Source organism: Equus przewalskii, chromosome 15, assembly GCF_037783145.1.
Source record: "Equus przewalskii isolate Varuska chromosome 15, EquPr2, whole genome shotgun sequence".
Taxonomy (NCBI): domain Eukaryota; kingdom Metazoa; phylum Chordata; class Mammalia; order Perissodactyla; family Equidae; genus Equus; species Equus przewalskii.
This window is the reverse complement of record NC_091845.1, coordinates 69,499,521-69,522,338: the sequence shown is the minus strand read 5'-3', so window position 1 is coordinate 69,522,338 and position 22,818 is coordinate 69,499,521. Positions and strand designations below refer to the sequence as shown.

General features: G+C 42.0%; 1 protein-coding gene across 6 annotated transcripts in view; it reads left to right on the top strand.

Moving 5' to 3' along the window:
- Positions 1 to 22,818, top strand: part of CPNE4 (copine 4) — a 480,649-nt gene that overhangs the window by 42,238 nt on the left and 415,593 nt on the right. The window contains exon 1 of one of the 6 annotated variants that reach the window (XM_070577533.1): positions 18,421 to 18,546. The exons of the other annotated variants lie outside the window; for them this stretch is intronic. The gene's annotated coding sequence lies outside the window, so the exon portion shown is untranslated. Of the gene's footprint in view, positions 1 to 18,420; positions 18,547 to 22,818 lie in introns of those variants that run through there. 6 annotated transcript variants of the gene reach the window in all.

The following is a 22,818-nucleotide window of genomic DNA, read 5'->3' as shown; positions in this document are numbered from 1 at the left end:
GCTGTGTGTGTGGCCAGCTTCGCGGTTCTCTTCTTGCTCTGTGGTGCTCCCCTGCCTGGAGTGCCTTTGAAGCCAGCAGGGAAGACTGTGTGGCAGGAAATCCATGAGGCTTGGAGAGAGGAGAGCTCCTGGGTTGCTCTGAGGACAGGGTTCTGAAGACTGGAGGTAACGGTGTCAAGGCAAATATGGGCTCTGAGAGGTCAGAGGGGTGTCAGAGCAAAGGCAGGAGTGGCTAAGTCTGGCCTAATTTTGCTTAGCGTTGGAATGATAGAGAGAGCTGGAGTCTCTCTGGCTCTATACACAAGGACACCTGTGTCTACGTATCAGGTACTGACCATCTTTTCTCCCTGGCCAGACCATCGCTGACCTCGTGCTTGTCCTCTCACAACAGAGACCTGGACACAAAAGTGACCAGATACCTGGATTGAGCAAAGGGACGATAATAGAGGAGGCCAACGAGATGCCCTGTGGGGTGGGAGTGCACAGTGGAGAGGCTCACTGGAGTCAGAGAACCCTCAAAGCAAAGAGGCAACAGGTCTGAGCATCCTTGAGGTCTTATCAAACTCCATCTCCAATGCCTTCAGATTACGGAAGTCCTTGGTATATTTCTCTTAAAGCCTTGTTTTCTTGTTTTTTGGCCCCACTTTGTCAGGCCTTAACAGTCAGCGCTCAGTTATTTGTAGCTGTGTGTAGTTGTTGTTAGTGCCGTCAAGTCAATTCCGACTCCCAGCGACCCTGTGGACACTAGAGCAGAACCCTGCCCGGTCTTTTTGCGCCATCCTCTCCCCTTCTGGTGTCCATCGGACAGTGCTCCGCTGCTATTCACAGGGTCTTCGTGGCCAGTGTTTTTCAGAAGTGGGTGGCGGGGCTCTTCTTCCTAGTCTGTCTTAGTCTGGATGCTGTGTGTGGACATGGTGCTAAATGCTTTCTTATCATCGTCTCATGTAATTTAAACCTCATGAGGTTAGGTACGTCTAGTTCTGTCTACATTTGCAGAAGAGGAAACTGGGGCTCACTGAAGTTAACCTGTCCAAGGCCACAGAGCTAGAAAGTTCTGTACCTAAAATCCAAACCCATACCTTACACCCAGATGATACTGCTTTTAAATGCCATTCCCCAATGCCTGCGCACACTGCCTCGAATGTGGCTAGTTTGATTGCTAGTGCAATGATGTTGCAGGGGAAGGGGGAGTTTCCTTACCGGTGCAGAGTTTACGTACCCCAGGGTTTCTCAGCCTCGGCACTATTGACATTTGTGGCCAGAGAATTCTTCGTTGCAGGGGACTGTCCTGTACATTGTAGAATGTTTAGCATCATCCCTGGTGTCTACCTGCTAGGTGCTGGTGGCACCTTCATCTCCCCCCAGTTGTCACAACCCAAAATATCTCCAGACTTTGCTAAATATCCCCTGGGAGACAAAACTGACCCTGGTTGAGTGAAAATCACTGGCATAAACTAATGTTAATTTGCCGGCAAAGAAAAAAATCTCTGCATCTATAATTTCTTTATTGTCTTCTTTTCTTCTTTTTTTCTTTTGCTCCAAAATTCTGTTGTTAATGACTTGGGCCCTTCCCTGCCTAGCTGACATCCTGAACGTTTCACTGGGAACTTTCCCCTTGCTGGCATCTTTCCAAACTTCCCAGACACCCTCTCTTTGAGCCTGGAGTCTCCTGGGGAAGTGTTAAGAGCCAACCAGCTATGAAAACAATGTGCTCTTGCTTGTGCTAAGTGCCCCTGCTCAGGCAGTAAAATGCTTTGGTGGCATGAACATATGGCATCAACATGGCCTCTGAAAACCACGCTGGGCATCTAACAAGCAGGGAGGGAAGGGGACAGGCTGTGCTGAGCTCCAGAAGCTTATGGAACAGGACTTCCCCTCCCCCAGGAGCAGCCAGGCTGGTGTTCCTCAGGGGTCTTGACTCCAAACAGGCCAAGGCTTTGCAGGAAAGAGGGCTGGTGCCTTGAAGCCATTGCATTTTGTTCCTTTAATAAAACACCCCGCAGACCTTGACATCTGCCACGGAGAAAGACCTAGAGCAGCTGTGTGGCCTGATGCCATGGTGCCAGCCCTTTCCTCTGGCTCCCGGCAGGCCTCTTGCTGAGCCACACCTTCTATTAGGTGAGAAGATGTGGGCAGCTCAGTGGCGACCCATTGCATTCTGAGTGCACAGCCTGCTGAGGGTTCTAGCCCAATAAATAGCCTGGGGTTTGGGTCACAGAGCAGGTGTCTGAGTGGCTCAGCACCCCAGTTTAATAATCCCAGGATGCCAAAGGTTAGAGAGGTCATTGGCATAGTTTGCCAAAAGAGGAGACTGCCTGTGACTTGCACAATCGTTCCCGGGGCAAGACGTGTCCCTTCTGGGTGATGTCATGGCATTGATAATGGATTTTTTAAATAGGCTTTTTTTTTTTTAAGAACATAAATTTTTGGAGCTAAATAAAATCACCAGGAAAAATCTTTAGAAGTTCAGTTCAGTTAGCTCTTCTTTGTGAAAGGATTACTGGGCGTATCTTGAACTGCAGGTGACAGTGTGAGGTGTGCACGTTTCTGTACCTTCATGCCCATGTGCACACACGTGCACACACACTCTTTTCTCCGTATGAAAGATCAGGTGCTTAAAGCCTGTTTCAGATTATGAACCGTGAAGAAAAATATATGCAGGTCTAGGATAGAGCTGGTTTTCTTCGATTACTCTTGAATAATTGGGCTGTTTTACCTGGTACTCACTCCCTGTCACTCTTGGAACCCGATGTGGGTGTTTTCCGTTGTGAAATGCTTTCTTCCAATCCTCATTTGATAAGGAATGATAAGTCATCTTTCAGGAATCTGAGTTATTTTCATGTAACATTTCCAAGAGCTCCAGCTTTTCATTCATTCCATGAACATTTATTAAGCACCTATTATGTGCCAGACACTGATCTAGGGGCTGGGAATTCAGCAATGGAAATGGAAATGAAGACCCTTGCTCATTGGTAGTTTACAAGCCAAGTCTGCTCCAGTCATGCTTTTAGAAAAGATGTGTGTCATTCAACGTCAGAGATATCTGTTGTGAACAGAGTTTGTGCCATGCTCTGCGCTGGGTGCTTAGAAGCAGGATGTAGCGATGAACAGAAAAACTGGAATATGGTAACATGGTGGGTGTGTTGGGTGACTGACACATGAGCAATCGACTGTGAGACAGAAAATACAAAATTATGACAGGTGTCATGGCAATCCAAGAATTGATTTGGAATAAATTTATGGATGAATAATTCACTAGGGCTTATTAAGGGAAATTGAGAGCATAGTGCCTGGAACATAGTATGTGAATATTTGAATGAATGAACTGTTGAATGAAGGAAAAGGCTGCCATGTATGGTGTGCAGGTTTCACACTGCACAACTCCAAGGCAGGGCATTCAAATTGTGGACATAGTCATTCTTCAGTCTGTGTGGTCATGTGCACTGGCTCTGTCTAGCATTTCACATACACAATCTCACTTAATTCTTCCGACACACCACTATGTAAGTTGTGTTTTCCCCATTTTGCAGGCATGGAATTTAGGACTCAGTGAGGTTGTTAGCTGCCTAGGTTCACAAAGTGAGTTAGTGGAGGGGACTCACAATAGGAATGCAGACCCCTCTGACTTCAGGGTTCCTGCTTGGAGAATAGAAGAAAACTGTCTCTTGAAATTAAGTTTGATGGTTTGGGTCTTGTTTTTTCTTTGAAGCAAATGCTTAGGTCTCTGGTGTCAAGAAAAAGTGAAGGCACTGAAATAATTACTTTTCCAGGTCCTGGGCTTCAAATCACAAACGCTGTAAGAGCCTTGCCCTGTTTTCTCCCACTTGAATACGTCATACTGTTAGTTCTTGGATCAAAGACCCCAGAAAAACCCACCCGTAGAGATGGTGGGTGCACCATATGTATTAGTGACAAAAAATAAGAGGTAACAGCCCTGGGCCAGCTGAAGTGAGGAGCTGGTATTGTAGCTTCTCGGTGGGGAGACTGCATCCGGCTCTGATGGGCTGCTTCTTTGCAACTCATTTTTAATCTCTCTCCATCCCTGGGTCAGCGGCACCTTGGGTAATACGATGTCACGTGGGTGTCTTTTCCAGAATCTTTGACCATGGAATAACAAGTCCTTCCCCTCGCTGCCCGCTGAAGTCTTGGACTTCCCAGCCCTGTGTGATCATGGACGTCTGCAGGAGGTGGGGCGGGCTGACTGCTCCTGATTGCTCGTTGCTCGTAAAGGCAATTTATTTCTCAATCAGCTTTTTAATACAGCAGCTCAACCCAGAGAACTACAAAAGGTGGAAGAAAAATTTACGTCAAGCTAAAAAAAATTGTGGCTATCACTGAATACAGTTGTAAAGTTTCCGGAGATGGAGGATTGCGCGTTACGTGACTTTGGAAGGGGAATGCGGTATATTAGCTTTGGAAGCGTCTTGCTGCTTCTGCTGGACGCTTCTCTCCGAATTTCAGAGCCTGCGGGATGCTCAGAGATAATCTACTTACAGCTGTAAACAGGTTTTACATCTTTTGTTCTGGTTATCCTTCTTAAAGAAAGAAGCGGAGGAGAGAGGAAGAGATTTATGTTTCTGAGTTATGTGCTTGATTTCCTTAATTCCTGCCAAGGATCCTGAAAGGAAGCTATTATTTTCTCAATTCTGTTGATAGTGCAACTAAGGTCTTCAGAAGTCACGCGGCCCAGGATGTGTAAGTTTCTCATCTCTGGACTAACTGCAGCATAGCTCATGCTCTTTCTACAATTTCATATATTTTGACACTCAGGAAGGAACCACTTTCTTTTAATAGAGGGAGGAACAATTCTGTGTTAATAATCCTAATATCCCCTACAGGTAACTAAAAAAACAAGAATAATAGGTATTTAATGAGTAATTGCTCTGTGTTAGGCATTGTGCTAGACGTTATATTCTCACAGCACTAAAGTGAGGAAGGTACTGTTTTTATCCCCATTTGACAGATAGTGAAGCTGAGGCTCAGAGAGATAGATGCCCTCCCCAAAGTCACATAGCTGTTAGAAGTGCCCTGTCTTTGTACTCTGATGGCTTTCTTGTCTGTTAGACTTTAAATTTCTAGAAGGCAGGGACTATCCTTAATTAACTTCATTCCTGGAAGCCCCTGCTTGTAGGGCTTTCCCATAGAAAGTGCCTACTAGACATTTGAATGGGTGAACGCCAACTGAGCCTGGAGTCTGCTCTCCCTGATCTGTGCTTTTGCTCCCTTCACACATTCTGACCAATCCTGTTTTATCAGGTGGACCGATGGGGAAGAAGGGTATGTTAGCAGATTGTTGCTTTCCTTCTATAAAGCATCACAGCCTGCAGCTATCATGTGTCTGTGATAGGAATGGAACATTCATTCATTTTGTTTTTGATGACCTTATTAGTCAGGATAAGATCGATTATGCTAACTTGACAAATAACCCCAATGGCTTAGTGCTACCGAGCAGCTCTCTGGGGCTATTGTCTCCCATTATCATTGGTCCAAGATACTGCCTTGATCTTTGGCTCTGTCATTTCCACACAAGGCCTCCTTCATAGTCACCACAGCAAAGCAACTGCATGCTGGGACTGTCTTGTACTGGTCATTGAAGAGACACACATCCCTCTGGTCATATCCTACTAGCTGAAATTAGTCATATGCCTCCAGACTCCCAAGAAGGTGCAGATGAGGAATTCTCCCTTCTGCTCAGAAGGAGAGGAAAATGAAATATAAGTGAACTCTAGAAGACTCCACCCCAGTGGCATTGGTTCTTTATTTTATTTCTACTACTGAGTCATAGAAAGGATGAAAAGTAACATATAATACAGAACAGTTTCATGGATTTGCAGTTCCATTAGGCATGTGATGTTAATTTCAGTTCCATATGTTTAACCACAGTGACTCATGGCCGACTTTGGCTATTTTAAATTTCTATATGTTGGCTATACCAGTAGCTGCAATTTTTTTTTAAAGGATAAGATATTTCTTCTAAACCATCAAGAATGTTTTAGTTCAGGAAATTGTTCTGTTTTCTTGATACTGTCTCAAAGGATGGCTTAACTTGGAATTCTTGTTTTTTTTTAATGTGAGTGTAAAAATATTTTCCAACAGATTGTTAAAATCCTTCACAAAACAATGCTAAATGAACCTAACAGAATATAAAGCTATATACATTATGATCCCAGATTTCTCTGTCTTTGTCTTTCTGATAGTTGCTGTCTGTGTGTCTCTCTGTCTCTCTTTCTCTACACACACACACACACACCCCATAATAAAAAGCAATACGTCAAAATACTAACAGCTATAATCTCTAAGCTTAATAGTTATTTTTATTTTCTTCTCTATACTTTTCTGAATTTTACAAAAATTTTTGTACTGAAATATTTACTTTTAAAAATTAACATAATTTGTTTTGCTGAGATATAATAAAAATACATTTTATATATAGATATAGAGTGGATATTTAAAAGTGTGTATGTATTTTTTGTAATTCTGTCTCACAGAATAGAATTAAATGGTGCTCATTCTAGATTATTCCCTCGCTCCATTTCTTTTTTGAAATCATTTAGAACTTGAAGACAATGTTGAGAGAAGGGTGTGGAGAGCAGGAAGGGAGAGAGACGCCGTTCAGAGATGAGGGGACCATCATTTCCATCACGAAATCCAATTTAATTAGGGTCAGCCAGTCCCCGCATCACTGTCCCCTTCTGCTCTTCCACGTTAGTTAATTTGAAATCTTCTGATGAATGTCATCTTGCAATTAAAAGGCTGGTGGCAGCAAGTTTCAGCATCTCAGCTTCCATCAGTCTTAGCTGCCAGCAGCCTTGTCTTTTTAATCAGGACCTGTATGACTCTCTTCCGTCAAGTAACTTTTTACTTTCTCAGATCCCAATAAATTTGGTTGGAGAAGAGAGCCATTAGTTGAATTTTAATTTAATCCCTTGTCTCTCAGGAAATATGCTAAAAAGATGGCATTGGGATGGTTCTTGCAATGCAAAGATGGTGCACCTGCTGGGATCTGATCCCCACCGACTCACCCCCTTATAGGATGCTCAGGGTGAGCAGAAGGCCTACTACCCAGAAGCAGGAGGTGAGGATGGCTTTCTTTGGAAGTAGGAGAGAGGGAGCCCTTGGCTGTTGAGCTGGTTGTATGCCCTGCTGTCTGAGTCCCAAGAGGAAGGAGATCTGAGCTCCACTGGCCTGCTCCTCAGGAACGAATTGTCCAGCAAGCTGCTGGGGTTGGCAGAGGGAGCTGACTGTTGGGGGCTTTGTGAAGACGCTGATCAGACTGACTGCTCAAAGCCCCTTGACCAGAGAGAATCATCCAAAATCGACTGAGAAGTTGCTGTCTGCGACAGATGGCCGCTAGTCCTCCCTCACTTACCCTCTTAACTGCATACAGTCCTGCAGGCGGCAGCCATGATGTCATCTGTGCCCTCCATGTGGATGCCTGGGCTTCCAGTGTAGTCTTTGTGCACCACATGCAGCTGCCAGTGCTGGGTAAACCAGCAGGGTGTGTTGGTGATGATGAGTTCCATTCAGAACCCACAGCTTATTCCCTGGACTCTGTGCTTCTTGAGCCCCAAAGTGCATAAAGGTCACTTGGGATCCTGAGAAAATGCAGATTCCACCTCTGTGGGTCTAGAGTGGGGCCTGAGATTCTGCATTTCAACGAGTTTCCAGATGATGCTGAGACTGCTGATTGCAGGACCCCACTTTGAGTAGCGAGGATTTAATTGACAACTGTTGTCTTCATTGGGCTCATCAGCCGATCAGAAGGATATTGGCAAAGCTTGATTCTTGATACATTTCTCTATTTAAAAATGTATTTATTATAAAGGATGATTGTTTTAATATAGTCTTTGATATACAAATAACTCTTAAAGGGATTGATTCCTGGTTAGTTGTTTTTTTTTTTAAATTGGGAGCAGAAACGTCCAAATGGGCACCATGAGTTGATTTTCTGTGGGTTTATCAGAAACACAGCGCTTCACCTAAACTCTGCACCCTAATTTCCTGAATTGTAAGCTTCTGGAGGGCAAGGGCCAATGCTTTGTGCAGACAGGTGCTCAATAAAGACTTTCTTGTCACATTCTACATTTTTTGAGTGTGATCTAACTTGGCAAAAAGTAAAAATAATTAAAAAAGGTGTAGACATGTGAGTTAAATGTGGCGAGAAAAATTGAAGCGGTTCCTTTGGGACTTCGTTGCCTTGTATTCCTACTTAAATCAGAGTTCAACTCTTTACAAGACTCTCGTGAAAGTGACGAGTCGGCTACACATTAATGAGAGCTCCGGTCCCTGCCACTCGTCTTTTCTTCCTGGGTCCCTCTGAGGCTTTTTGCCAAGGCTTGGGTTTAATTTAATAGCCCCATCTCTGCAGCAATTGCTCTTTGGCCTTTTGAGACTATTCTGCACGCCATGGTGTGCTATTGAGATGATGGATGGGGCAAATAAGAGAAGTCAAGAAAGCAGCCACGGGAGGCTATTGGCACAGTGGGCGTGGGTGCCAGAGGTGATGACAAGATTGGCAGTCTAACAGATTTTTATTAGCTGGCGCTGCTGCGTCTGCAGTGATATCATCCTTCAGAAAGTAGCCCAGGACTCCCTGAGAACAATGTAACCTGGTTAAGGAAAATAGAAGTGTTTGGAAAGAATCACAAATGGTAAAAATTCTATTCAGCAGCAGCCAATCTAGGGAAGATAGAAAAATGAATTCAGTTGCATATGGCTTACCAGCGTTAACATCAAATGATTTCTTGCACTGGGTAAGCCTTCAGTAACCTTTGTAATTTGGAGGGACTCAGTGGTGTGACCCATGGATATGAGTTTTAGCCTGGATTCAGCCCTTGAATCTCTGTATGTTCTCCTCCTTTGTGGAGTACATGGAATGGGAAAGGCTTAAGGCCCACCTTTGATCCACATCATACAGGCATGGAGCTGTTTTTAAGAATCATAGCTTTAAATCATGTGCTCAGTATGGATGGAATTTTTTTCTTAAATGCTGAGAACTACAAGGCTCTAGGTATTTCTTATAGTCTAGACCAGTAGGCTTCGAGTTTCTGCTTCTAACAATTGCTATATCATATTTGTGATGCATTTATAGTTTTCATTTGCAGACAGATTGCCTTTATCATTTCATCAGTGGTATATTGATTAAAGCAACCACATTGCTGACATTATCGACTCATCATATTTGGATAAGATCTCCCCTCTGCTCCTTTATGAAAGCATTTTATTCCAGCTCTTCTGAATTAAGATTAATCTAATCTTCATCTCTTCCAATCAAGTTATCTTTTGGTCGACCTAGTTGACCTTCTTGTTCTCTAGCCAGCAAAATAAGTCATTTGGTTATCAGGATTTAGTTGAATTTGCTTTGCTTTCTTTCTTTCCTTTTTTTTGGTGAGGAAGATTGGCCCTGAGCTAACATCTGTTGCCAATCTTCCTCTCCTTGCTTGAGGAAAATTGTCACTGAGCTAACATTTGTGCTAATCTTCCTCCATTTTGTATGTGAGACACTGCCACAGCATGGCTTGATGAGTGGTGTGTAGGTCTGCACCCAGGATCCAACCCATGAACCCCAGGCCACCAAAGTGGAGCATGCAAACTTATCCACTATGCCACCTGGCCAGCCCCTGCTTTGCTTTCTTGATCAAGTCATAATACTCAGAACCTTAGACTCTTCCTCTCTGTAATGCTTGTATCTACAAAGTGAAGCGCAGAGAGACCATAACTGTTATTAAAGCGACTTTGTTCTGACATGGTCATGACTAATTTTACTGAGGGTTGTTTTGAGTGGAGGCTGTTTTCTTCACATTTCTGTGCCTTAGTTTCTTCAGCTGTAAAATGTGTGATTATAGTACACAGCTCATAGTGTTGATGATTTGGGAGATTGAGAATAGAGTTTCTATTCCATTTTTTTATGTTTGTTTAACATATTTGGAACGCTCTTGCCCAGGACTTTTGCACTTGGTGTTTGTTCTGTCTGCCTGGAATGTTCTTTCGCCCAGAACCCTAGTCACTGGCTCTCTAATTCTTTTATGTTTTTACTCAAGAATTCCCTTCTCAGTGAGATCTTCTCTTATCTAAACTGTTACCTCCCTCCTACTGCTTTCTGTCCTTCTTCCTTGCTTGGTTCTTTGTCTTTGCTCTTGTCACTGTCTAATAAACTGGGTATTTTACTTATTTATCTTGTTTATTGACTCTCACTCCTCCAAAACCCATTAGAATGTAAGATCCATTAGGTAAAAAAAAAAATTATGCCCTGTTTTATCCTGAGCACTTGGGGAGAAAATAAATATTTGTTAAATTAACAGAATGCTCTCAGCACAGCTCAACACGCAAACATCACGCTGCAACTGGGAGACCTCACCTTGCCTTCTCTCCACTTATTCTCTAAAATTCTACAGCTGAATCCAAATTCATCTTTCTGGGCCCACTCAGATGTCCCTCTTTGCTAATCTCTTTCTTCTTTAAATCTCATTTTTATTATAGCATTATCTTTTTCTGTCTCCTATCTTGTTCTCTGATTATTTCATATGAGTTGGTCCAATCTCCCCAACTATTTTTGCAAGCTTCTTGATAGCAGGAATAAATCACTCATACTTTTTCTCCTATTTCTTTCAGCATAGTGCCAGGGGCATGGTGATTGTTCATTGAATATTGTTGCTGTATAGATCTGCATTGGGGGAGTGCTATGTGACTACAGAATTTATCATTCACTAACTAGAAACCATGAAACCAATTGAATGAAGGAAAAGGAGTATCATTTTTCAAACAAAAAACACATTAGTGAGCTATATTTACTTGTGTGAATTATTTGATCAATATTTGTCTCCATCGTGTTAGGGTGCTCCAGCTGTACTGAACTTCTTTTCATTCCCAAGCTTTTATTATGAAGAATTTTAAATATTAGAGGCATTGAAAGAATTTTTCAGTAAACACCTATGTACCCTCCAGTTAGGTTCTACTTTTAAAATTTTTATGTAATTGCTTTAGCGCATGTCTCTCCCTCTGTCCACCTTTCTATCTGTCTATTGATCCACCTTATTTTTTGCACATTTCAAAGTAGATTGCAGACATCCGTTCATTTCCCCTAATTACGTCAGCATATATTGAACTAGAGTTCACCATTGCAACTGCCATTCTGATTTATTTCCAGCATGGATTTCTTTTGCCTCTTCTAGAACTTCATATAAATGGCAACAAGCAGTATGTACTGTCTTTTGCATAAGGCTTATTCACTAAATACACTGTTCCTGAGATTCGTCCTTGTTCTGACAAACTCAATTCTTTTAGTTGCTGAGTAGTATCCCAGTGTGTGGATGTATTATACTTTGTCCTTGCTCCAGTTGATGGACATTTTGAATAAGTCTGCCATTCATGTGCATTTTTATTCAAAACTATCTTTTTCACCTTGGATAAATACATAGAATTGAGGTTTCTGGGTCACAGAGTGCACTCTCTTTCTTTTTTGTCCTCAGGCATATTGAGCTTTTTCTCTGCACTAGCTCTTTCCTTTGTCTGGAATGCTGTCTCTGTGTATGAAATACTTTGCCCCTTGTCATCATGTAACTGCCCCATTGTATCACTCAGGTCGTAGCCTTCCCAGACCGCCCATCCTAAAGTAATCACGTAGTCCTCTTCAGCACGTGACTCTATTTTAACCGTCTGTATGGCATTTCTTATCATCTGATCATTTTGTTTCCTCCCATTATAACAGAAGCTAGGGATAGGGTCTGTCTGCCTTACTGTCCTCATTCCATAATCTAAAATTGTCGACAATAGTTAAGTTGTAATTAGTTTTAGACTATTCTTTGGTCAAAAATGGCACAGTATGTAGCAGGTACTCAATAAACATTTGATGAAGAAGTGAATACAGGAGTGAATAAATTAACTTCCTAATTGCTAGAACCCCATCCATCTTTTTTTTTTTTTTTGAGGAAGGTTAGCTCTGAGCTAACATCTGCTGCCAATCCTCCTCTTTTTTACTGAGGAAGATTAGCCCTGAGCTAACATCTGCCGCCATTCCTCCTCTTTTTTACTGAGGAAGACTGGCCCTGAGTTAATATCCGTGCCCGTCTTCCTCTGTTTTATATGTGGGACACCTGCCACAGCATGGCTTGACAAGAGATGCCATGTCCATACCCAGGATCCAAACCGGTGAACCCTGGGCCACCAAAGCAGAATGTGTGAACTTAACCACTAGGCCACTGGGCTGGCCCCCTGTCCATCTTAGTCATTGTTCTATCCTCAGTACTCAACACATAGCCAAGTGCACACTATGTTTTTGATGGAGGAACAGATGAGGGCAGTTTCCTGGTGGATCAGAAACTCTTAAGAAAATTCCACTCTGAAAAATGTCTTCTTTCCTACCTTGTCATATGAAGGAAGTTAATTCCATTCCTTAAACATGTTCAAAACCTAGCTAAAAATTGGTCACAGCTAGAGATGTGAGGCATCTTCCCCATGTGCCTTGATATCCAGGGAGAAATTGCTGGGGGCAGACTGTAAAACACACCTCTAAGCTGTCATGTGAACAGATTGGCTCATTACTCTGATGTGTAGGGGTGGCTAAAACGTATTTCTCCAACTTTGGTTCCTGGTAGTTATCCTAATTAAGGGGGTAAGGATAAAGGAGGAAGCACTTACCTCAGAGGGTAATTACTACACACAATGTGGTTAGCAATTGGACATGGTTTTCCTGCCTTGCTCCTGGGTTGTTATCTAGGATGCTTGCAGCCACAGTAAGAGGGGATCTTTGAAGTTCAAGGGTAGCAAAAGTCAGCATTTCTGTGCTCTTAGAGTCCCTGGAGTGGTAGAGAGGGACAAGAGAGAAAGAATGCCTGGTGATATCTACCTCCAGCTCCTTCCTTTCTCGATCTAGCTGCCTTTGTACTCTGTAGGAGCAGAGAACTGGACCTGCCCATCCAGTGAGTTGAGAAGGGAGTCTTGGTACCTTCCAATTCTCCATGAAAGGACTGGACGACCCATGGGGACATTGGAAGAGAACCTTACCAGTATTAGCTTCTCTTCGCATCGGCCACTGGGATGCATGTGTCCTGAATATTAAAAACAGGTGTAGGAAAAGAGGCAAAGTGGAAGTTACAGTTGAAGTTGTGCATAGCCCCCCAAACCAGTGCTCCACCCGTTAGTCCCAGTCCTCTACCACAATGCCAAGTGGAGAAGCTACTTATTTGGAGATCAAATTCAAGCAGCTATCTTCCCTTGTGCCTTTCACTGTTAACACTCACCCCTCCTCTCTCAGTAGGAATTGGCTTACATTTATTAATGTGCACAAGTTGAACCAAACCACGTCTGATAAATTCCTTGGTTTGAGGGAAAGGTAAATTGATAGCATTAAGACAATTCTTGATAGAGTAGCTTGATGAGAAATGAGGGGAACCTTATGTGAGCTTCTCTTTCTGCAATAGGCATAACCATGAAAAACTCAGCATTAACAAATTTTTTTTTTTTAAGTCAGCCTATTTTAATTCTAGGGAGGTGCTAGCTACTCTGCAATGTAATATTTTGTGAAGCAGAGTTTATTCTGTATTGTGAATAAGATCCATCAGGCCCATTAAAGACCACATTTGGACTCCTTCCTTAAGGACTCCACGTTATATCTTTAGAAACTTGAACTTGATCTATTTAGTTGCATTTAAAAAAATATTTGAGTTTAAGGGACACTTTAAGGTAGGGGATTCTGGGAAGATGGCAGCCAGAAGGTGTAGCCTTCATGTCATCCCCTCTTAGCTCCCAAGTATCTACTTCTACTGAGCCAAGTGGCGGCTGGGATTGACAAGCTGGCAGACGCTGGAGGTATAATGCAGGCCACTTTTCCTGAGACTTCTGGATAAGAGAGCAAGCTCAGAGCTTTATTCCTCTTTGGGCCAGAGAGGTTCTAGGAAATACAGAGGCTGAGAAGCCATGGGCAACGAATGGCTAGAGGTTGGCCTAGGAGAAATGAAAGGACTCCCTTAAGGAAGGAGTCCAAGTATGGTCTTTAATGGGCCTGATGGATCCTCCTGGACCCTGAGTAACTGCCAGGGAGTTAAGTGGATAGGATGAGATCCTTCAAATCCCCGAGTCTAGGAGACTACTGATTACTGTAACTCAGAAGGTCTGGGTGCAGAGACGCTTCTGGGAGAATGAACAGAAGATGTATGGTTGCTGACCAGTGCTTCAGTGGCCCATGGTGACTGCTGCACATTCCACTATTTGGAAGTTTCCTACTACCTAGGGTGACTTTTACTGTATTACTGGAGGGTGAGAGGAGTGTGGAAAGATTGTAAGTCATGATTAGTCAAAGGAAATAGTAGTGCAATCATAGGGATGGGGGCCCAACAGAATATCTAGGACAGATGTTACCTAGTGAAATTGAGCTACTAGAGAAGTAGTAGCTTCCTAAGCAGATGTGCTTACAGTATACAAAAGAGTTATAGGCATTGAAAAATTATTTTAAAATTAAAAATGTAATAGTTTCATCTGAAAGAGAATAGATGGTATTAAGAATTAAAAGAGTGGTTGGGCCAGCCCGGTGGCACAGTGGTTAAGTGCACATGTTCCACTTCTCGGCGGCCCTGGGTTCACTGGTTCAGATCCCGGGTGGGCACATGGCATTGCTCGGCAAACCAAGCTGTGGTAGGCGTCCCACATATAAAGTAGAGGAAGATGGGCATGGATGTTAGCTCAGGGCCAATTTTCCTCAGCAAAAAGAGGAGGATTGGCAGTAGTTAGCTCAGGGCTAATCTTCCTCAAAAAAAAAAAAAAAAAAGAAGAATTAAAAGAGTGGCTTGGGAGATGAGTGGAAAGAAATATTTCAAAGCACAGAGCAAGGGTATAAAAATGTTAAAAAAAACGAATGATGTTAAAAGTTCCAGAGGACCGTCTAAGGACCCATACGTAGGCATTTAAGAAGGTCCACAAACGAACAGACGGAGGAGAAGCAGTTATTTTAAAAAATAATAAAAGAAAATTTCCTTCCTTTGAAGAAAAGCTTGAATCTGTAAATTGAAGGTCCTCACTGAGTTCTGAGCAGGACTAATTAAAAAAGAAAAAAGGGACACACTTCTAGGTATATGCTTTTAAAGCTTCTGGATTTCCAAAATGTGGATGAAACAATCAAACGCTTCAAAACAGCAAGAAGTTACTTCAAGGGAAAAAAGAATCAGACAGCCATCAGACTTGTCTTCAGCTCTCAAAGCTAGAACATGGTAGAAATAACATCTAGGGAAAATTCGAATTTTTATGTTTAGTATTGAATTCTCTGAAAAGAGATTATTCCTAGTTTGAGACTACTTGACTTAGTGCTGAGTGGTTTCTTGAGATGGAACTCAGAAGACTAATGGGCACTCTCACTGATAGTCTCATGCATTACAGAAGAAGCCCTTTAATTGCATTTTCTCCCAAACCTCACCTTTCCTTCCTGGAAAATTCCTTCCCAGCATCACAGAAAATAGTTCTTGAAAATGGAAATATTTGAGAATACCAGACTTAAAATGGATCTTCTTTATCACCTGGTTCTGCCTCCTCTTTATAAAATCCAGGAAACTAAGCAATATCAAGTTAGTTAGCCAAAGCGTCATCCGTAGAGTGGAAAAGCCAGGATAAGAACACAGATCTTGTTTCCCGTTGAATAATCCTTCCAACCACGTTGAGGGAGGAAATTCTTTACCTGCGATCTGCTCCATATCCTTCCAATGCTACATTTCTTTGTTAAGTAGCCTTGAATGGGTTTCTGTTGCTTGCAGCAGAAAGACTCTAACTGATGAAAAGTCCAGCTATCCTCTCAGTTTCAATAATGATATATACTCATGTGATTACTAAATTGATATTTCTAGGCACGTCCTTTTCCTCTGCTTTCAGTATCTCAAATTTCCTAAGAAGTGTTTCTCTCTGAATGACTTACCCACTTTTCAAACTCAATAGGTGACAAATCAGACTTACATTGTCATTTCCAAACTGACTGTTTTCCTAATATTCCTATTTCTGTCACTGATATTACCATTGCTCCAGAAATGCAAATTGCTTTTTATGAAACAGCATTGTCATTGTGTCACTCTTCTCCTCAAAAACCTTCTGTCTTTTTCTGCTGCTTGCAAGATCACGTTTGTTAACACCTCGGCCTACCATTCAAGTCGCTGTCAAATCTGGCCACTTTATTGTCATTAACCTATTTTTTTATATTCATACCTATGACCACACTGGACATTCCACCCAGAATGGCTTCCGCCAACCTATAAAAGTGTCTTCCCTATTGCACATAATAGAAGGAGCTCTGGCTCTGTGCTTAAGGTCGAAGACATTGGACTGTGTGTTAGTTACATTAATGCTAGCAACGGGTCCTTGAAGTTTCAGTTTTATTGTCTATAAAATAAGCACCTTTTCTCTCTTCTAGTCCAGCCCTTTCATTTTATTCATATAGATAAAGAAAAATAAGGCTTAGAGAATGTTAGGGGTTTGATCAAGGTCACTTTGTCCCAGGACTGAGGAAAATTCAGTTAATATCAGATGCTGCATCCTCAAGTGGCCCATTTTTCAGGGGCCCCCTTGCCTGCTGCTGCTTGTAGCGTTAAGCACGGTCAGCTGTGAGGAGCAGTCTTTGCAAGGAGGAGGAGACCACTTGGGCAGAATCTGATCTGTAAAGTTTGTTTCTGTGTTTCCCGTAACAGCAGCTGTTGGAATGCCTGAAAATTTCACTCCTGAGTGGTCTGCCCTTCCCACTGTTGGTTAAAAACAGACTTTTTACTATCCTGGGAAATATTTCTTTTCAGGCAAGTGAATTAGATAGTTGCACAGATGCTGGAATCCAGAGATCTTCATATGAAAATAGGTTACAGCAAAACCATGGGCGAGATGGGGACTCTGAACCACGCCTGAGTTAAAGGGAGGCATCTCCCGTAATAGTGCTGGTGTCAACACTTATTAGGACTCCTTCACCCTAGACCTACCTGTGTATTATTATTTCCATGTAAGAGTTTTCTTGATGTACCCCAGTCATTCTCATCAACACCTGGGTCCCCAAGATTCTTGAAGGAGATGCTTTGTACATTTTGGAGTGTTTAATAAATGGTGATGCAAACTTTCCAGATCTCCTCAAATTCACTGCTTCGTTTCTGGACAGGAAGACACTTTCCCAAAGAGATGTGGCCATTCCTTCATTATCCCCTCCTAACTCAGAAAACAGATCATGCCTTATGGGGCTGTGACAATAAAATCCCAGGAGGCTGGCGATTCCACAGTAACACAAACCTATGAAATCTGCTCTCTTGTGTAACCTATCAGACAAATGTGATCATGGCATCTGAGCTCTGCAGGCAGACAATGGCTGAGTTGAGAGGCAATGATTAAAGGGCCAGCCTGCGTTAAACACTCTCATGCTGGTATGAGGATTTTCTGATGTGCCCATGGCTGGGCTCTCTCTCCCTTCCTCCCTTTATTACTTTCCTCATTACACTCTGACCTCATTAAGAGTTTCTCCTTCTAGCTCTCATCCTTCTCTGCCTTCACCATGTGCACTGGTTCCTTTCCCTCCTACTTGTTGACTTTTTCATCTCCAGCCTTTCTGCCTTCCTGCCTGAGTTCACTTTATTTTTAATGGAATTTCTCTTCTGGTTCTCTTCTCTCTCCTCCTACTCTCTGTGTTCTTCCACAATCCCCCAGCTATAAATAACGCAAGGCATCCAACCTTTTGCTCTCATGGAGAAATGAATAATTAAAACTCCAAAGGAAGACACATGGATTAAATCAGGCACTTAATTTCTTCAAAACACAGAGAGCATTTTATGGTGTCCTGTGCAAATGGATGAGTCAGAGCTAATTACTTCAAGATGGAAGAGAGCTGAGGTTTGGCTTGATCAACAGCATATTTAAAAAAAAAAAAAAGGAGTGTGCTAACGAATGTCAGATATTGGACAGGAACGGCCCTTCTCCCAAATACAGCAGCATGAGCTGCGGAGTCCTGACTGTAACACATGTGATAGTGACAGAGTTCACGAGTTTACTCACCAGTGGTTTCTATATGATGTTTCTCTGTAATATTTCTTTTACATAATCAAATATCACAAATTCTGGGTTCCTGCTGCTTCAGTATACCACAATGGAGATTCATTTGTTAGAAATAATGTTTGGTGCAGTGGGAACTGAGATTCTCTTCGAGACTGTGCTGAGGTGACGCACTTGTGAGACTGTTTAATAGCAAGTGCTCAGAAGGCAGTCAACATGCTTTGTGTAGACAATGTCTCAGGAATGGGTGGTCTGCAATGGAGATTGGCAGTTGCCAGGCTAAATGGTTCTTACTAGCTTCCCTCATTTCGCAAGTTCTTCTGTCTTTCCAAAGACTGGCTGGTTTCCTTCCAGAGTGATCTCATGTGATTGTATCTTCTCCCACCCTGAGACGTCTCGCCTGTGGAGTGGTCAAGGAAGCGCCGCTATCAGGATCCGTCATGTCATAGCCCGTCCTGCTGCTTTGTGAATGGATTCTCTGAAGGAAACGAAAGAAGCATTTTCAACCTGGAAGAAGTCTGCAGAACCTGTCTATGGGAGGCCTTGAAGTGGAAGGTATCATTCAGAGACCCATGAGGAGATAAGGCCTGGGGTCTGGATTTAGAAATGAAACCCACAAACTTAAAGAAAATATCAGTAGCTTATGGAAATACTTATGACCTGGCTCAACTCATGAAATAGCCATGTGTTAGAACTCCCTTAAAAGGACAGGGGTGTGTGTGTGTGTGTGTGTGTGTGAATTCTGCTTTGAGAACAGATAAAATAAAAACTACCTTACAGGAAATTACTCAGTGAGGTGGGAGTGAAGGAAGAGCGGCATCCTAGAAGTTGAGCAGGAAGGTGGGCAATGTGCTTATATTTTTATTAAAAAATTATTTGGCACCATGTGCTTTTGGTTAAAGCCCTTCTCTTTTAACATTGATTACCTGCTTTTCTCTACAAGTGACAGTTTCACTGTAGAAAAGATTTGTTTTTCATCTGTTTATCCACCCTCCAGTGTGTATGCTAATCTCTGAAAGTTTAGGTCCTTTGGGAGGAGTAGGTGTTAATTAAGCCAATTACTTGCTTTAACTTATTCAGACCTTAGAGATGGCTTTAGGACCCAGTAGACAGGGCTATCCCAAAGAAATAAACAAGCCTTTAAAAGAATTTAATTAATTTCCTTTACCTGCACTTTGCTGCTTAAATAAGGGAAAAGACTTTGGGTAACAGTGATTTGTTTGGGGGAAGGGCTGAAGGTGGAAATCACGTAAACACAGTGCTTCTCAGACTTTAGTGTGTATATGGATTGAATTGCCTGGGAATCTTGTTGAAAATGCAGATTCTGGTTCAGTAAGTCTGGAGTGGCTGCCAGATGGTATACCTCTGCTGCTGGTCCGTGAACCACACTTTGAGAAGCAAGGAGCCGGCATTTCAGGCTATAATTCCATTGCACACGAAGCTTGGAGCTATCTTTACTTTTTCTTATGTGAGGTTATACTTTACAAAATATAACCACAAAACTCACCTTACTGATATTTTGATTTGTATTGAATTGAATCTACACAACAATACTAAGTCTTCCAATCCACAAAACGCACGTCTCCATTTATTTAGATCCTCTTTGATTTTTCTCTTTAGTGTTTTATAGTTTTCAGCATACAAATCTTGAACATATCTTGCTAGATTTAGACCTTCATCTAAATTTGGATTTCATCCAGATTTAGATTTCATGTTATTGGTGCCACTGTAAATAGTACTTTTCAAAAATGTTCGTTTTCCATTCCATGGCTAGTGTACAGACATGCTATTGAGTTTTGTATATTGTCTCTGTATCATGCAACTTTGCTAAGCTCATTATTAGTTCTAGTCGCTTTTTTGTAGCCTTTTGGGATTTTCTACATAGATAGTCATTTTGTCTGAGGATTGAGACAGCATTATTTCTTCCTTTCTAATCTGTATACCTTTTATTTCTTTTTTTCTTGCATTTTTGCACTAACAAAGATTACTGGTATAATACTGAATAGGAGTACCTTACTAGTTCTTTTAAAGCTAGGAATACTACTTCAAGCCATAATTAAAGCAAATTTAAGAGTGGTGTCTTAAATGAGGGTCCATTGTCTATTAACGTAGCTTCAGGAGTCTTTTCGTAGTTACTTTACTGCAAAAAGAGAATCTTCTTTGTGGGTTAGAAGCCTTTCCAGAGCTCATCCTCTACCCAAGGGTATTGTTTCTGCTTCTGCCACACTTTAGGATGTTGGAGTTTACCCAGACACCCCCACTTAACAGACAAAGTCATGCCGTGATTGCCAGAACTTCAGCTCACCCCTCTCTGAGCTGTGACATCTCTAGCCATTCCTGCACACAAAACAGGAGTGTTTTCTGCTCAAGCACCCACACTTGAGTAGCTCTAACTAACAGTATTTCTCTTTGAGCGTCTTTTGCTTTTTCAAAAGGATGCTGAGCATGAAATAAGTCACAAGTATCCTGTACCCTTTTAAAAGGATCTGAACCAGGCAACGTGTGTCGATCTACTTAGCTTCACACAGCAAAGGAAACAGCAAATGTGTTCCTCCTTTAGAACTTTAGCAGCACCCGTGGTACTTGCACATCAGTAAGGAGAAAGAGAACAGCATCTTTGTATGGACCCATCTCCTTAACACACAGTAATGCAATTCCTTACGCCCCTCCGGAGCCATCGCAAAAGGACCTCTTCCAGCTCCGCCATGTGCTTTATCCTCCATTACCTTCTCAACCTCCATTATCTCCCTTTTATATCATTATCAATGGATATCCTGGACAGATAAATTACACTGGGACAGAAAGAGAAAAGGACACTAGTGATTATTCGAATCCATTTTTGAAGTATAAATTTCCAAATCAGATATTTATTTTACTATAAGAGATCAAAGAAAGTAAAGAAGCTCAACTCTTTCCATATTTCATTCTGCATTTTCATCACATTGTTGTAAGGTCAAGTAACGTTTCTGTTACATATTTCATTGAAAATGTCTTTGAAGAGCTTTGTACAATTGTGATTGTGTTTGCTGGGGGATTTTAAAGAGAAAAAGAACTTAAAACTACATTTATTCTACAGACAAAACATTTATTCAATAATGACCATTTGGACTTAGTTGCTAAAAAATTGGTTGAAACTCAAAACTCAACTCAGCCTACTACCTGAGAAATCTTTAGAGAAAAAAACCCTATAGCATGCACAATCACAATTTAGATATTGAAACTATTCTTTCACAAAATAAAACCTATTGACTGTGTTTTTTCTTCAAGAAACTTGAATATAGATAAATCTTATCTCTTGAAGTTGTGGTCATGTAAGTCTATGGAGGCTTGTATGATAATGAAAAATGAATATATATGACTTTAAATGTCTCTCTAATATGCAAAGTTGTCAGTGAAACCATGAGCATCAGAATTCAACTGGTGAGAATAAGCGCTTTGACCAGAAATTCACAATAATCCAGTATTTGCATTGTTCCCATCATCCAACAATCCTCTGCCCCAGAATCTTCAATGGGTTCCCAGAGCCTGCACATTACATTTCAGCCTCATTGGCCCAGGATTCTGTGCCCTCTGTGCTTGGTTCTGATCCCACCCACTCCAGGGCAACTGAACTTCATTCACACCAGACTGCCACATGTTTCCCAAAATCTAAATGCAATTTTGCTTTTTTATTTTTTTGCAGAGAAAGATTGGCCCTGAGCCAACATCTGTTGCCAATCTTCCCGTTTTTTGTTTTTTTTTTCTCTGCAAAGCCCTGTGCATGGCCTTATATCCTAGTTGTAAGTCCTTCTCCTTGTTCTATGTGAGCTGCTGCCACAGCATGGCTACTGACAGATGGGTGGTGTGGTTCCACAACTGGGAAACAAACCCAGGCAGCCGAAGCATGGAGAGCATAGAAGTTTAACCGCGAGGCCATCAGGGCCGGCTCAAATTTTGCTTCTTGATGCTTTTGACACCATATTGTCTTAGGCTGGACAGACTTTCTCTGCCTTGTGAAATTGTATTTATTTTTCAGCCACTACCACCTCAAATTTTATTATCTTTATAACACCTTTCCCGTCTCCCCAGCAAGAGAAAATATATCGTTCCTCTACTTTTCATAAAAATTATTTGTCTCTCTTCTTAGCACTAATTTAATTCTGTTTGGATTATCTTTTGTTCTTCCCAGATCTGTCTCCCTGGTAGATTGCAGTTCCCTGAGGGTAGACTCTTGATGTGAGTCCCCAAACTTGCACTGTATTTTGGCCATTGTCGGAGCTCAGGATGTGTTTTTAAATACATAGTGCATTTGTAACCCAAGCCTCTGGTGACCCACCCACAGTGATTGCTGAAAACTTAATGTTTTCTATTCCAAAACAGCCTTAAACAAGCCTGAGTGCTTTTGGGGGCATTTAGCTGATCTACAGAAAACACAGGCAACTCTAAATTCCCAAGTTTTGGTGGTGAATCTGATCTCAATACCCCGCCCCACCCCCTCAAAGGTTTTTCTTTCCTCTCGATGCACAGTAAGGTATCCAGGTCTGTTGCTTGTCTCCCAGAGGTCATGGGCATCATCTGCCACCCTCTGTGGGGCACCTGCAGCCACTCAGGCAGGCGGGCACTGAAGGCACTTTTTAAACACGTGTTGTATACCTTGAATATATACAATTTTTGTTTGTCAAGTGTGCCTCAATAATGCTGGAAAAAAGCCTGCATTGTTTCACAGGCCAAAAAATACATTACTCCACAAAGTAAATTAAACACACTGCAAGCCAGCAGAGCACGCAGTTCTCAGCAGTTTCCTGAATGTAGGTCTCCATATACAGTAGTCAGCTTTGGTTTGTGAGC